The sequence below is a fragment of the Anabrus simplex genome, chromosome 12, assembly GCF_040414725.1.
Source record: "Anabrus simplex isolate iqAnaSimp1 chromosome 12, ASM4041472v1, whole genome shotgun sequence".
In the NCBI taxonomy this organism is placed as follows: Eukaryota; Metazoa; Arthropoda; class Insecta; order Orthoptera; family Tettigoniidae; genus Anabrus; species Anabrus simplex.
Genome location: NC_090276.1, coordinates 30,756,944 through 30,767,317, shown reverse-complemented (window position 1 = coordinate 30,767,317; position 10,374 = coordinate 30,756,944). Strand labels below are relative to the sequence as shown.

Here is a 10,374-nt window from a genome sequence, read left to right as displayed (position 1 = left end):
CAGCAGTTATACCATCGGTGGCAAACGCGCATAACGGCCAACGGCGACAATTTTGAGGGTAGATGTGGTTCTGTGTAGGTGTACGCCGTGTAATGCGGCAACGTGTGCAACATACAGAGTTTGTGGGTGCCTATCCTCCAGGCGTTAAGTCTCAGAACTTAATGACTGTATTACGTAATACTCTTATTGGAATAATGCAATCGAGAAGAGGCTTTGAGGGGTTGAGTGCGAAATTTTGCATCATCGCTCAGATGCCGATGGACACGTAGAGCGACAAGATAACTATACTCAAATCTGAAGTAAAAGGGAAGAGAGAATAAGTAAAACAATGTCGGAGGAGTCAAAATTTCTTATGGATTGTTCAATTAAGCACCGCGGTGTCAGACAAGGGAACTGGATGACATGGAGGGTACATGTTCCAAGCACTACCCTTATCGCCTATCCTACTATCAAGTGGTCTTAAGTAAGTAAGGAGAATGGAGGAATTATATAATCATAGATCTTCTTGTTTATTCTATTTTATTTTAGTGAAGGCTGTCAAGATTTCTATAACACTGAAGAGTAATAAAAGAAGTGTTAAAATCTTGCAATTTAGTTGTGCGAATAGTGAACGCAAATCATGATATTGATTAATATAGAAACTTTCACGAATGTAGTGCCTTATTCCTCTGACAATTCAATTTCTTGCAAGAGTACTGAGTTTGCCGGGAACTTCCTCATTGCTAGAAAAAAGAGAAAGCAGAACAAGAATTACAATGTAAATAAATAAGTAAATAAATAAATAAATAAATAAATAAATAAATAAATAAATAATAAATAAATAAATAAATAAATAAATAAATAAATAAATAAATAAATAAATAAATAAACCAACAAATAAATAAAGAAGTAAATACATCAATAAATACATAAATATTATACGAGGGTTGTGGCAAAAGTCATTACAAATATTTATTTTTCTTGTAGGTACGTGAGCGGATCACAAGCTTCTATTTGTCGGGTGCATGACATTCAGACATAGTGTGTTTTCACACATACATATGGTTCTACGATTCCTAGTAGTAACACAGAGAGTGCAGTGAAACCAGTTGTGCGGCAAGCGTCGTGCGAGCTGGAAATAACCCGTGTTGAGCAGCACGCATACATAAGAGTAGCCGTTCTCCGTGGGAGAATATCAAAGAGAATATCAAAGTGAATTTGTGGAAACCCTTTGGATTAATGCTCTCTCATACCACGTCTGCGATTTTGCGCAGTTCCAGGTCTGTCCGCAATATCCTGTGGATGGTGCGTTTCTCGATGCCACTTGCCCTCTCTAACAGCAGTAGCGTCCATCGTCTTTCATCCTCTAGGACTTGCTCGATGACAGCACGTGCCACGTCGATCCACTCACCGAGAGGTTGTCCCAAGCGTTGCTGATCACCGGTTGCCTCACCTCCTTGCGGAAACTTTACTACGCACAATGTAAGGTATGGGAGGGCATTATTTCCAAGGTCTTCCACCAATTCACTGTGACATTCACCCTGTGGAGAACGGCTACTTTGATGTAAGTGCACTGCTCAACGCCGGCCACTTTCATTTAGTACGACGCACGCCATACGACTGATTTTTCAGCTCTCTCTGTGCTACTACTCTGTTGATGTCACACACACATTGTTCGCTTCACAGCAGCGTACCTCAAGACACGTGCTTTACCTCCGTCTACGATTATATTAGTTTGTTTACAGCAGTGTTAATCTTCACACTCGTTCTTGTCGGACATTAGGCAAGACACGTCAAAAATCAATCAATCAATCAATCAATCAATCAATCAATCAATCAATCAATCAATCAATCAATCAATCAATCAATCAATCAATCAATCAATCAATCAATCAATCATCAATCAATCAATCAATCAATCAATCAACGATCTGCATTTAGGACGGTCGCTCAGGTGACAGATTCCCTATCAGTGGTTTACCTCATACTTGAATTAATTACTAATTATTTATCTAGCTTTTTCTTAAATATTTTCAACGAACATTTCCCTTGTTAATTTATTCCAATCCCTTTTTCTTCGTCCTATAAATGATTGTTTACCCCGATCTGTCCCCTTGAACTCTAACTTTATCTTCATATCATGATTTTTCCTACTTTTAAAAGCTCCTCTCAAGCTTATTCCCTTACTTACGCCATTCCACGTCACCTCTTCACTGACAGCTCGAAACATACCACATAGTCGAGCAGCTCGTCTCCTTACTCCCAAGTCTTCCCAGCCTATAATTTGCAACATTTTAGTAACACTTCTCCTTTGTCGGAAAGCACCAGAACATATCGAGCTGCTTTCCCTTGAATTTTTCCTTGTTCACGTATCAGGTAGTCCTGGTGAGGGTCCAGTACACTGGACCAATATTCTAACTGCGGTCTTACCAGAGACTCATACGCCCTCTACTTTAAATCCTTACTACAACCCACAAATACTCTCATAACCATGTGAAAGGGTCTGTAAAATTTCTTAACTACGTCGGTTAATATGATCACTACAATCAGATCAAGTGCTGCCGCAGTATGTTCACCGGAATACTTTCACTAATTGCACTGTCACAAAACAATACACTAATCTGTGTTCTCATTCTTTCATACAACACATTCATGAAATTTTTAGGCATTCTTTAAAGGGAGGTGGATGACATTACAGGGAAAAGTGACGTAAAAATAGGTGAGATTTGAACTAGAATAGATTACTCCATTTTTGCAATATAAATAAAAACTCCCACAGCAGGTAAATTTGTTCTTTTTCTTAACGGTTAGCGTCCTAATTTTTCAAATATTGATAGGAAACAGTTATTCAATACATTTTAAGTATAGTACAATATAATTTTTAGAATTTATTCGAAATTTCAGGTATATTTTACTAAGGAACTCTTGAAATTAAACATTATATTTGTGTGTACTGTCACCTGCAGGATTGACTTAAGAAACAACAAATTTATTCCATCGGGACCCATATGGCTTATGTTTTGAAAAAAATGTATTCATTTTCGTGATCAGATATATAAAGTGTCTGAAAATAAAAAGCAAATATAATTTTTGTTCTAACCGAAGTCTACTATCACACAACAAGCCTATTAGGCATGAATCTGAAATCTTACTTCCCGAAGTACAGCCATTACCTAGAAAAGTGTACCTGAAATTGGGATCCATACTAAAAGTTCAATTGAAAAATTCCAGGATGCTAACAGTTAAGAAGGAGTAGAAGTTCACCTGTTCTGAGAGTTTTGAAGTTATATTGTAAAAATGGAATAACATAATTATTCTAGTTGAAATGTTATCTATTTTTATGTCACTTTCCCCATAATGCCATCCATCTTCCCTTAAGGGATGATGGTTCTGATGGCCTACAATTTCACTTTCTCGGAAAAAGACATCTCTATATAAAAAACCGTTTATATCTCCTTGAGGAAACATTTTCAGATAGTCATTAAAAATATTTCATTGAATTTGTGTATGTATTTAAATTCCTATTAAACCAACACACTTTTAGCGCTTATAGAAGGACCAAACGTACCATTCTCCACTACAAGAAAATCACCAAAAAATGTTTAAAAATTCCGCATCTTCTGCGTTGATGAGCAGAGCAAGAACGTAAGTCATTCGACCATAATCACTAGAGCCCCTATGTTTGGGCAGTAATAGGTCACAGATGTATGGAGATTATTAGACTCAACACTATTTCTTTTACATCCACTGTCTCATTACGTACTACTTACCCATAGAAATGCTTTTGTGTTGCTCCCTCTTTTACGCGTTACTTTTTGTCTGTTTATAATAAATTGTAGAAGGAAAGTTGCATTTTCTTTCAAAACATCAGTGACGATATTGTTTTATCGAGGTTAAATTTCAAAGTCGAGGATTTTGAATTTGTCTTTTGAGTCTAATTATGTAAAATTATATTTCACATGAAGTGGTTCTGTGTCTTATTTGAGCGCTGGTAATTCTCTGTGCTTTAAACTATTTACTCTTGGAAACTGTTGTTGTATGATCAGCAACAGACCAAACAGAAATATTTAATCTCAATGTTATATTTAAAAAATACGAATAATACAGTATTTCACAAATTATAGTAAGTTAAATGAATGATAGGGATTTTGCACGGAACAAACTAGGAAGACGAGTCAGCGCAAAAACGAAAACTAAGGCAATTTAATTTTTTGTCTTCTCCTTTGAGTCTAATGATTTTCACTCCTCTGTAGAATGAAAACTAAATTTGGCTGAGAATAAGTGTCACCTAGCCTGTTCTTTACAAATGTAGCGAGAGTAACATAACTTATAGGGGATTTGATGGACCAGGCCCCTAATGTTATGCAAATCTCATAGCAGAACTGTTGTCCGGGCCAGTAGGCTATATACTTGTTACTCTCTTCCGTAAGTTTGCATTCTAACCTACAAATACTCAACGTCCGGGCTGTAATAAACATGTTATGTCACGGTCTGCTACCCATTCGGGAGGAAGATCTGGTTGCGCGTGTTGTGGCAGCTCGAAAAGAAACTCTGTCCGAGTGAACGTGCTGGAACGTGACACGTAGGTACAGTGTTTGTATCCACCCATTCTTGTACGAGGTCGTAGAAGCACTGCAGTAACGCTTACAGTATGTTTCAGGATATAGGTTTATACTGAAAATCTTATCTATTCCGCCTCCAGTTAAAGCCACCAGAGTGTGCAGTAGGAATTTAGATACACACAGTATACGAATTTCATCTTCTTAACTATGTATATAAGTTGATCTCATGAACGTGTAACATTCTGGTTCATTCCTGATCTTAGTTTCTTAGGTGACATAGCCTAATATCAACTAATATTCACTTTTGGCGAACGTATCCACTGTTGCCTACGCTGTTATATATTACTAGCTGTTACCCACGGCTTGCGGTCATCGTACTGGCCTTCGGTTCAGAGGGTTCCGGGTTCGATTCCCGGCCGGGTCGAGGATTTTAACCTTAATTGGTTAATTTCAATGACACGGGGCTGGGTGTATGCGTTGTCTTCACCATCATTTCATCCTCATCACGACGCGCAGGTCGCCTACGGGAGTCAAATAGAAAGACCTGCACCTGGCGAGCCGAACCCGTCCTGGGATATCAAGGCACTACGACATTTCATTTTTACCCACGGCTTCACTCGCAAGGATTTGGTAAGTTGATAAAAATTAATTGTTCGTCGGTACTGCACTAAGATATTATCTGGAAATCCCTCAAGTATAAAATCTCACCGAAAAATTGCGTTTCATTTACCCCAGAATCTCTTTCTCACCCACGTTTCTGGCCACGTTTTGCCTACTGGGGCTAAGATGACCAAGCTACTGGCAGAGCTAAATGTGGAACATACGACATGGAACTCTATATGTGATAATCCGTCCTCTTTTTCAAATCGAAAAGAAAATGTTTCTTTGTTTCTAATATAGATCCCCAAAACCGATTTTAACGTCTGTAACATCTTGGTTTTTGAGATATAAGTATCCTCATAAAGATAATTCAACTCCTTCTTCACTTATTTTCGATCTCCAGCTTAGGTTGTTTTTCCGATCACCAAAAGTACGTGTTTCTTTATTTTTAAAGGGGATTACAAATACCAATGCTCACGGCTGTATGATGTTAAATTTATGAGATATACTGTAGATATACTCATTTTAAAAACTGCCCCATTCCTTGGTTGAGTGGTCAGCGTTGAGGCCTTCGGTTCACCGGGTTCCGGGTTCAATTCCGGGCTGGGTCGGGGACTTTAATCGCGTGTGATTAATTCACCTGTCTAGGGGAAGGGTTGTTTGTGTTTGTCAAAACACTCTCCTCGTCATATTTACTCAATACACCACAATACCAACCACAACAGGAATACGAAACAGTAATTACGTCCCTACTACAAACGAGGTTGGCGTCAAGAAGGGTATCCAGCCGTAAAATAGGGTCAAATTCACATGTGCAACACAGTTCGCACCCGCGAACCCACAGGTTTAAGAAAAGCGGTAGAAGAAAAAGATACTCATTTTTAAAATTCACCCGCTTTTTGTATTATTTCACCGATTAAGTGGATTTTCCTAAAAAATTGTGTGTTCATTTATTTTTAAAAGAGATTCCAAGTACCAGCTTTGAAGTCTGTAACATCTTCAGTTCCTGAGATATACGGTATGTATCCTCATACAAAGAATTCAACTCCTTCCTTACGTCTTTCCCCCCTCACCCCTTAAGTGGATTTTCTGAAAACAATAATCTGTGTTCTTTTATTTTTAAAGGAGATTCCAAATACCAATTTTCAAGTCTGTAACATGTTAGGTTTCAGTGATAAATTGTAGATAATCTCGCTGCTGTAAGAATACTGAAGCTGACCTTGCCATGGTTACGGCAGTTCATTTCTTTATCCGATTCGTAGAGCAGGGGTAGTGTGGTGCCAATATCCCCATAACGATTGGATTTAGGGCCTTAAAACATGGTTTTCGGGCCCATAGGGCTTACCGAGTGTTGTTCTTCGCGTCAAGGGGTTTAAATTGAGCTTTGTCGCGTCCTTGTACGACAAATTCGATATTTCGCCCATATTAGCCTATTATGTTTATATCTCCCCCAGCCCCTCTCGAATTGTTTTGAAAATAAAATACAGTCCATATCCCTCAGGGATAATGATTATTTACATTAGCAAAATAATTTTTAGAATCGATCCAGTAGTTCCTAATGTTAGCCATTACATACAAACAAACTTTACCTGTTCATCTGTTGGCGGATCAATATCTAATCATTATAATATTGCTCGTAGGCAGGGATGGCACGCTGAAACAATAAAACAAATGAATACTTAACATTATTTACATTTTGTTTGCATTGATGGTGGAGTGTAAACTATTCTTTCAAACCATGAGAAAGGTAGGACTTGACTGGAAGTACAGGCGAATAATACTGACTCTGTACAAACCACAGCAAACTGAAATTGACTTGATCGGAAGGAAAGAAAGAACATAAGTAAATAAATAAATAAATAAATAAGGGAAGGAGTAAGATTGGTCTGAAAGCTGTCACTTTAATAATCCATAAATGAATGAGCCCATGATGTTTTATAAGATCCATGAAGGTACACTTTTCTCGGGAACAATTGAATTTGCAGGCATAATATTTATTGTGGTTATCCACAGTTGCTTACGCTGTTATACAAGACCGGGAAACACGAGTAGTTCTGCGGTGAAATGATGCTGTATGAAGTTCCGCCAATCACCTCTAGAATTGCATTTACTACCCTAAATATGTCCAAAACGAAAGTAATGGAGTGCAGTCGAATGAAATCAGGTGATAACTGGTAACATTAGTTTAGGAAAATAAGACTTAAAGGAAGTAGATGAAATTGTTACTTGGGTACTAAAATAGCTGAGGATGTCAGAAGTAAGGAGGACACACTAGCACAAACAAGGAAGGCTTTTCTGAAATTTCCTCACTTCGAACATTGATATAGGAATTAGAAAGATGTTTTTGCAAGACATTCGTTTAGAGCATGGCACTGTGTGGAAGCGAAACATGAACGATGTTTAGCTCAGAAAGAATGCTAATAGAAGGTTTCGAAATGTGGTGTTACACGAGAATGCTGAAGGTGAGGTGGCTACATCGAATCCCGAATGATGAGATACTGAATCAAATGGTTGAGAGGAGATAGATTTCGGTAAATCTCTCCAGAAGAAGAGAAGTAATGATAGCACACAACTTAAGAAACACAGGAGTTGTTCAGTTGGTTTTTGAGAGACGTGCGGATGGTAAGAATGGTAGGGGTAAACCAAGGTATGAATATGAAAAGCAGATTAGAGCAGATGTAGGTTGTAATAGTTGCATAGAAATGGAGAGCGCCATCAAACCAGCATATGGGCTGATGACTCAACACAACACACTCGTGAAAATCACTGGGATAATAATTATCTCTGCTTGAGTACTTTCCTTTTTTAAACAATAGGAAAATAAGGATCACAAGGAATGAAACTATGCCCCTAACAAGGAAATGTGATTCTATACGTCCAAATAACATATTTGCTGCCAAAATAAATTAATGTCATTTTGAACCTTTTATATGTGACAGCTAACGGACCAATCACCACTGCGTCTTTTTGTGGACATAGCAATCCTTTAGTCCCTTCTCTGTTCTTAGCCCTGATGATATGCAATGCTCACTGACCCTTTGAACCTATCGAGCAAGAATTTCAGGATTTTTAATTCGGCACTTTTCATTTTTCTACTTATAAGTATTCAATTAACTATTTCTGTTGTATTTAGTGAACTTTACTTACGGGCTTTGCATAACTCTGCTGCGCGGCAAGTGCCTGAAACAGTAAAACAATAAACATTTGTACTTATAAATATCACACCAGAAGGCACCGTGCAGAAAGTACAAAATTATAAGTATATTGGAGAACATGTTATAGCAAAGAGCAGGAGCAGCGATGAGTTAAAAGAGACGATTAAAAGAAGATGAGGACAACCTACTTTACGACTAGAGAAGTGTACAATGAAAGAAGCATATCAATGCTCAAGCACTACAAGGCAACAGTGAGGAACCTTGTACTGGACACGGCCTGGACCTAGGAAGTCATGGGGCAGAGCAATTGGACAAAGGGGAGAGAGAGAATTCCTGAGAAGGATGCTGAGACCAAAAGGAGGTGAAATGTGGGAACGAAGACAAAGGGGCGAACTGTACGAAAACATGAGGACGATCTCCGAAGAAATAACACTCAAAAGAGCAAGTATTGTGCACATGGAGGGATGACTATAAGAGTATTCGAGACAACGTGTAGGAAGAGAGGAAAGACGTTTCACCTACTTGGGCAGTGTAGTTACCAAAGACGGAGGAGCAGTACAGGATGTTTCTCAACGTATACAAAAAGCAAATGGTGACTTTGTTCGGCTCTATCCGGTATGGAAGAATAACAAAATATCTATCAGCACCAAACTTCGCATTTTCCGAAGTAATTTCAAGACTGTTCCACTATATGGGTCCGAGACTTGGAAAGTGACTAAAGTGATTACCTCCAATTTGCAGACCTTTGTCAACCGCTGTTTAAGGAAAATTCTAAACATCTACTGGCCGGAAGTAATCTTCAATCATGAACTATGGAGAAGGCGGGTGAAACCGAGATAGCCAAACAGATAAAGCGGAGGAAAAGGAAATGGATAGGGCATACTTTGAGGAAAGGGAATGAAGCCATTGAGAGAGAGGCACTGGATTGGAACCCGCAGGGTAAAAGGAGGAGAGGAAGGCCCAAACGAACGTGGCGAAGATCTGTACACACGGAGGCAATGGAAGAAGGCAAGCAAGTAAGTCATTAGGAAAGGGGGCCTGCCATTATAATCAAAACTCCCCAACTAGATTGAGACTGGAATAAGAAAAGGGTGCCTGCCATTATAATCAAAACTCCCCAACCCTATTGTGATTGGCATTATGAAAGGGCGCACGTGATTTTAATGATAACACCACAAATCAATTTTGATTGGCAATCGGGAATGGCCCTGCCGTTATAATGAAAACTCCTAAACTTTAATTTTGCGCTCAAGAACACCTACCACATCGGCAGTGTCAGAGCTTTAATTAGGACGCAGGAAAATTCTCACGATTCTAATCACAACGGAGGTATACTTGTTCTCCCAAAATCTTCGTGTAACTAGGCACTAGAGGAATTCATGCAACCTCCGCAGAGACCTGGTGCAGGTCTTTCGAGTTGACACCGCACAGGCGACAAGCGTGTGTAGGAGGATGAAATATAATGACGAAGACGGCACACACACCCAGCCTCCAAGCCATCGGAATAAGCCAATGGAGGTTAAAATCTATGACCCAGCCGGGAATGGAACCCGAGCACGCTAAGCATTTAGCCATGGAGCCGGACCACGCAAGAATGAGAATTACGGAGTGAGTCGACTCGCTGAATACTCCTGTGTTAGTGCTCAAGAATACAGTAGGAAGGTTACGAAAGGTGGCCATAAAATTCATGCAAGATGCATTTGAAACGAAAGACATCAGTTCAAAACCTTACCAGCACGACCAGCAGGACACAGAAGGCAACGATGAACTTCATATTGATGCAAGGCGTATTCTGACAAAGCTTGGTGCTTTTCCTTGTTAATATATACACCGCAGGTGTATTGCAACATGAGATATGTTATTGAGTCCGTGGATTGTTATCGTGTACATGTCAACAAGTGACGCAAGTAAAAATGTGTGGATAAGGCTGAAAGAAAAAGGAAATTGCAAGGAAATTACTTAATATGACCTTCAGAGCTTAAGGCACACGTGGAGGCAATTAGTATCGATATGTTCTTGGGTTGGAGATCTATGTCGGATTAGAGTCATCAGTTTTATTTCGAAGGACAGTAAGTTCG

The 10,374-nt window shown here is 39.1% G+C and overlaps 1 long non-coding RNA gene across 1 annotated transcript; it reads right to left on the bottom strand.

Moving 5' to 3' along the window:
- Window positions 1-502: 502 nt before the first annotated feature.
- LOC136884038 (uncharacterized) lies at window positions 503-10,132 on the bottom strand. The gene is made up of 4 exons (XR_010861294.2): window positions 10,029-10,132; window positions 8,289-8,321; window positions 6,731-6,795; window positions 503-722 (listed from the first exon to the last, which is right to left on the bottom strand). It is a non-coding gene; the product is annotated as an uncharacterized lncRNA (long non-coding RNA).
- Between the last annotated feature and the right edge of the window lie 242 nt (window positions 10,133-10,374).